Genomic DNA, 7502 nt, shown 5'->3' on the forward strand with positions numbered 1-7502 from the left:
ATTTGAAAAGATCGGTTAACCCACGTGAGTGAGTACGGATACAAGATAAAAAACTGAAAATAACATATCACGAAAAAATAAAAGATCGCCCAACCTCAGACCTCACCGAAGTGCTCTGCGATAAAAATCGAGTTAACAGTATAATTATATATTTTTAAAAAAATTAATTAATATTATATAAATTTATATAGAATTATAGATAAATTTGAATATTCGAATATGGATCAAATAGTTATTTATTTATATCTCTATTTTTTTTTTTTGACGGATATGAATAGGATATGAATATTAGTTGGATTCTCAAATTTCTATTTATATCCGAATTGATTCTAATATAAAAATATATCTAAATCGATATTATTCATATTATTTTCACTTCTATTCGAGTCCAAACATTGTTGTTTGAAATATTCTTACCATCAAATCTACCGCAAAAGCTTCCAAATATCATTATAATAGATCGAAAAGTAATTATTGGTTACTATTACAATTTAACTATCATTGTTTATTCTAAAAATAATATTAAAAAATAAAAAATTATAATCATTATAATTATATAATAATAAAATAATATATTATTTTTATCATAAATAATATATATAATTGAAAAGAATAATTATAATAATATAAAATAATTATTAATATATTTTTATTTTTTACATCAACGTAGAGGGATTACAGAAGTGATCATTATAACAACATTATTTAAAGTTGTGGCTTTGGTGTCGAAGTTTGAAATAACGTATTTAGCATCCCACGATTGTTATTTGTTGCTAAATGACCGTGGTTTTATTATATATTAGGTCAATTTTTTGATTTTGATAGAGATTTTTTATAAACAAAATATTTGTATAGTGAATGATTATAGTTAAAAATGAGAAGGGATAGTAGAAAAAAATGAAAAAGAATAGAGAGAGTAATATGAGAAAGAATGACAGGTCAAAATTAATTTTTTTTCTGATCTATATCTTTATTTATATTGATGTTATTACATAAATACTTACATTGTAATCGTTGATTTTATTTTCTAATTATAGCATTATAGATTTTCTTCCTAAACATAGTTTATCAAAAATATATTGATCAACCACTCCCTAATTATAGTATTATAGATTTTCTCTCTAAATATAGCTTATCAAAAATATATTGATCAACCACTTCCTAATTACAGCATTGTAGATTTTTTCCCTAAATGTAGTTTACTAAAAATATATTAGTCAATGCTTCCCCTCGAGATCATCCAAAGATATCTCTGATGTCATTTTGCAAATAATTGAATAAAACACTTTACTACTAAAATCTTTAGTTAAAATATCAGCTAACTATTTTTTTGATTTTATGTAAGGTGTATAAAGTAGCCCCTCATTCAACTTTTCTTTAATGAAGTATCTATCTATCTCGATATATTTTGTTCTATCATATTGAATTGGATTGTAAGCAATATTGATAGCAATCTTTTTATTATAGTATAAGAGGAGAGGTCCACCATTCTCCATTTTCAGATCTTGTATCAATATTTTAAGCTATAGAAGTTCACAAACTCCATGTGTCATTGCTTTGTACTTTGCTTCGGCACTGGATTTTGGCATCATTGTTTATTTTTTATTTCTCCACGTGACTAAGTTCCCTCCGATAAGTGTACAATATGCTAATGTAGACCTTCTATTATCAAGTGATCTAGCCCAATCAGCATCTACAAAAGCTTCTATTTTTAAGCGACCCTAGTTTAAAAATAGTAATCCTTTTTCATATGCGGATTTCAAGTATCTCAAATGCAAAAATAGCATCTAGATGAGTAGAGCAGGGATCATGCATAAACTGACTTACCACATTAATAGGATAGGCTGTCTAGATGAATATGAGAGAGATAAATCAATCTTCCAACTAATCTTTAATGCCTCTCTTTGTCTACTCTTTCTCCATCACCACTCTTGAGATGATGATTTAGATCCGTAGGAGTATTTGCTGGCTTACAACCTAACATATCCATCTCTTTAAGCAAGTTCAAGATATATTTTCTTTGAGAAATGAATATGCCATTATTTGATCAAGTAACTTCAATACCAAAAAAATATTGCAGCTTATCTAAATCTTTTATTTCAAACTCCTTAGCTAGACTAGATTTCAATCTAGTAACTTCTCCAGAGTCATTTTCGGTCACCACTATATCATCAATATATACAATAAGAATAATGTATTCCCATTATTATGTTTGATGAACATAATATGATCTGCATTACTCTAATGATATCTAAAATGAACCATTGCTTTGCTAAATCTATCAAACTAAGCTCGTAGGGATTATTTGAGATCGTACAATAATTTCTTTAACTTATATACCTTGTCTTCTATTTTCTGACAAGAAAAATCTAGAAAAATCTCCATATATACTTTTTCCTCTAAGTCCCCATGAAGGAAGGTATTTTTTACATCTAATTGATGCAATTCATATCCTAAGTTTGCTACACAAGAAAGAAGAATCCTAATAGAATTTATCTTCGCAACAGGAGCAAATGTCTCTTGATAATCTATTATATATGTTTGAATAAATCCTTTTGTGATGAGTCTTACCTTGAATCTCTCAATATTCCGATTAGCCTTCTGTTTGGTAGTGCAAAACCCACTTACAATCAACTACCTCTTTTTCTGATGGCAGAGTGATAAGCTCTCAAGTTTTATTTTTTGTCAATGCTTTCATCTCCTCCATCATAGCTTCCTTCCAATTAAAATTAGTAAGTACTTTTTTTCAATCCTGGGGAATAGAACAAAGATGATACAAAAGTTCTATAGGAAGGAGACAATGAGTTATATGAAATAAAATTAGATATGAGATGTTAAGTACAACTTCAAACTCCTTTTCTAATAGTAATAGATAAATCAATATCATCAATAATTAGTTCATAACAATTTGAAAATAAGATATATGACTTACTAGGAGTAGGAAGAGATTGTGGTGGAACTGAATCCGAGGATGATGCTTAACTAGGTAGAGTTTATACAGTGGCTTTATCTACCTATCTTTTGTGAGTGTATATTTGTAAAACCTTTTTATTTGGGTCTGTTGCTCAGCTAAGCAACCCAAGAGGAGGGGTGAATTGGACTTTTAAAATTTTAAAATTAATTTAGAACGACAAGGATTAAGTAATAATAAGCAAGTTAAATAAAGTAAGTGATTTAAGCAAAGTGTAGAAATGAGATGCAAAAATATAAAAAAATAAAAAAATTTAAATAGAGAATAAATAAGCATACCACAAACAATCAAGATTTATAGTGGTTCGGTGCCAATCTTGCACCTACATCCACTCCCCAAGCATCTCTTGAAAATTTAAATCTACTAAAACGTATTCAATAAGAATACAACGTCGGTACCTCTGACTCTAGCTATCCCAAACTAGAATATTTATTTTTTGGGTACAAGCCAATCCAATACAATCCGATTCAAGATTCGAATCAACCTATCCAAGTTTTAGAATCCTTCTAAAACTAAAGATTAAGACAAAAATAGAATATAAGAGTTAATGATAAAGAAATACAAGTTTAACTCCTTTAATAAGTAAATAAAATTTTAAATACACTTTACACAAATAGGAAGAAGCTTTTCTGATTTTTTTCAAAGTTGTTGAAGACTTGAATGAGCTCTTGAGGGGTTGGTGAACTTGAAATGAAAGCTTCTTTTGTTTGAAGAGGACTTTTTACTTAGGGCTAAAATAAATCCTTAAAACTCTTTTCTTTTTCCCTCCTTTAAGTGCCTTTATAGCTTCAATAGATAATAGAGAGAAATCTGAACAGGTTTAAAGACATTGGAGAGCATTAAATGGGCATTAAATATGATCAAAATGAGCTAAAAAACTAGTTGTTACGGAGATTTTTCATCACAGGAGTCGACTCATAGGATCGTCTCCTACACAGGGGTCGATCCTATGAGTCGATCTCTGTGGTGTAGAACAGAAAGTGACTATTCTGTATCTTTAACTTATACAGATAATAGAGGTCGACCCTTAGGGTCGTCCTTTTTGAGTGTGCCAGCCAAAAATAGCATGTCGTTCAGTCCCTTTTGACAGGACGATTCCTCTAAGGGTCGATCTTTTTCTTTAAACTTGATTTTCTCTCAAAATATACATCCAAAAAATATGAAATTACTTTCAATAGATTATAAATCTTCTGTTCTTGCTCTTGAAACTTTCGAATCAGAATTTGATAAAATTATAATTTTATCCCTGAAATATAATAATTTTTTTTTCAAGCCAAAATCATTAGTAACCCCCTCAACTGTTTTGTAATCATCAAAATTAATTCATGGAGCAACAGGGTCTGAATACCAGCAACTATTATCTCTCTCCATTCACATTCTCTTGTTCCTTCTCTTCGTTATTTATAACTTTCTCCATCTCTTCCTCACTTTTGTTTGGTAAAGTAGATGAGGAAACCCACCATGATGAGGATGAATGAGACTCTTCCACTGTGACACTCTCTCCCTGAAGAGAGGACTTAGCAAAGTAGGCTTTAGTTTCTTAAAAAGTGACATCTATACTAACAAACATTTTTCTAATGGGGGGTTGATAGTGTTGGAAAATATAGACGATTTCATACATGCATTTTAAAAATTTTTGAAATAAATCATAGCGAAAAGCAACTAGATTAATCATATTAATCTAACATGTATATGATCATATCAATAAATCAATCTACTTTAGGATCTATGACATGGTATGTTGCATATAAAATCTAAAAAAATCAGAAGATAAAAACTGCATGCATACATGTAAGCAGTAGATCAAATCTACTTCTAATCTGAATTCAGAACTCGATACCTGAACGTGGATCGATGATCGTCACTGCTGAGAGATGTAATAAAGAGGATCTTCACTGGTTGCTCCTAGCCGCATATATGTCTGATCTCTATTAATAGTCCACTCGAAGCTCCGATTTGATCGATTTCCTCGGGAGTGCTGCCTTGCGCAAAGATCATCTTATTGGCTGATCTGGATCTTTTCTTCAAATCTCTCGAACCTTTTTAGAGGTTGAAGAAGGATATCTGGAGGAGATGAGGATGAGAAAGAAGTATGGAGAGGAGACACTCTTCTCTCTTCTTTTTCTCTCTTCCTAAATCCCTAGGAATAAACCCTAGGGTTTCTATGTTTTGCTCACCCAAAGAGGAGAGAGCTCTCCTCTTTTTCACACTATGAAGTCACGCCCCAACCTCCTCACCATGGAGAGCTCTTTCTTGTATCTCTCTTACACACACAAAAAAAATAAATGCTTTTATTTTTGGCATGAAAGGTGGTTGGGTTTGAAGAGTCCAAGAAAAGTTGGACTCTAACATGTGTTGTCGCCCTAAGACCCTACACCCTACTATTTTTACGATGTTTGCGTTGAGAAATAATTTCTCATGCCAACACCTCATGTTAAATTAGATCCCAATCTGATTTCCCATGATGAATTCCTTTATTTTGTTGCATAAAATAAAGAGAATCCAAGGTGTGGCATGTAGGTGGTTGGATGAGATCCAATCTCATTAAGATAAGGAATATCTTTTGAAATCAAATTTCAAACATTCTTTTTATTAAAACCTATCTATCTTTGGCATTGAGAAAGGGGCGACATCTGATGTTATTGGTGTGGAGAAACCTCATAAAAAACACTTTTGACGTGATGAATTTGTGGCATCCAAAAAAGGGTGGCGCAAGGGAAGAAGAGTCCAATTTTTTATGGACTCTTGGTTTCCTTATTTGACTCCAAACCAAATCACATTTGGTTAGGCCCAAATAGATAGATGAAATTCAATCTAATTAGGTTCATAAATACTTTATCAAATCTTAATTTGATTAAAAATTAATTGAATCAAAATTCTGATCAAATCAAAGATAATTCTCCCTTAGCGATTAGGTCATCGCATAACCTAATCGGATCAAACCTAATTGAATTTAATTCAATTAGATTTGACCTAATCCTCTTTGCTTAATCAAATTGAGCTAATTAACAATCTAATTACTAATTAATTCTTTATTAATTCACTAACACTTAGTGAATAAATTTATTATAATTTTTGTATAAGGTTAACCATCAATCGAATTAATGATTAAACCCTTGAACGATTTTCAATCATTGATCAGCCACATGATCAGTCAGAAACTTCTTTTGAGTATGACCCCATAAGTTCGAACCTAAGTCAGTAGCATAAAAATAGATTTTTGAATCAATCGATGTAATCATCTAGCAATGGGATCCGACGTTCGGATAGGTCGAATGATAACGAAGCAACATTCAAGAAACTACTGACATATGGTTACCGTATACTTCATCTCTTTAACCCTAATATTTAAAGACGACCTATGATTTAACTGTCAACCCTAGATAAGTCATCCATATTATATTTCAATCTTTCAAATTCATCACATGGATTATCCAGGCTCAGATTTTATGAAATTGAAATACTGATACATTAATTCGTACTTATTCGCAGGGGTCAATCTCATCTTAACTCATGCATCGACTTGACAAGTACTTGATTGCATCCAAAAATCTTTCGTTACTTAATTAGAAATTCAGGTAGTTCAGCATCAAAGTATAGTGAGTTGCTTACAAGTCACCATGGTGATCTCAGATTGGAGAGATACTTATACTCATATCCTTCGTGAGCTACTCTTGATAGTAGAGTGCTCTGCAGTTGGTCACGTTCAGTGACGATGTACTCTTACATCTCATCTACATGCCATATCAGTGTCTCCATACTATTTGGTTATGAGGATAACCAATGCATATGGCACACAACGACCTACACTTGATATCGCTATCGTCCTAATAATAACGTTTCGTTTGATCGCGAACCAGTTTAAAAACTACGCGATAAATCTTTATTTATCGATCAAAATAATCCTAAGAACTTTATCATAATACAAGAATTCGTTAGAAGATGTAACTTTATGATGAAAAAGGCCCAATAACTTTTATTATTGATCAATTTTTATACATTTATAATTAGCATAATCGTCAAACGATTGGCTTTAGGACATAATTTCCAATAACTTCCACTTGGATTAAAGCCAATCAGTATAGTATCATATATCCATCTTCGATTTATCATCTCAGAACTCCTGGATACCAAGGTTTTAGTAAATGGATTGGTCAGATTCTTCTTTCCATCGATCTTCTAAAGTTCGACGTTACTTCAACAGATTTTTTGAATAAGATGGTAGTGATACAATATGCTTGATAAGCTAATGGGACTTCAGCTTCTTGACATGAGCTATGGCTCCGGTGCTGTATAATACAGTAGAATCATCATTGGAGGGTGCTACTCTTAGCTTACCAGTGAACATGTACAATCATATAGCTTTTTTGCAAGCATCGGATGCTGCAATACATTCTATCTCACAAATTGAATTGGCTATATTATTCTGCTTGGAACTTTTCCAGCAAATTACTCTATTATTTAGGGTAAGAATGTATTCCGATATATTTTTGCTATTATTATGTCCAACTAAAACTGAACTCAAACTTCA

This window comes from Elaeis guineensis, chromosome 4, assembly GCF_000442705.2.
Source record: "Elaeis guineensis isolate ETL-2024a chromosome 4, EG11, whole genome shotgun sequence".
NCBI lineage: Eukaryota > Viridiplantae > Streptophyta > Magnoliopsida > Arecales > Arecaceae > Elaeis > Elaeis guineensis.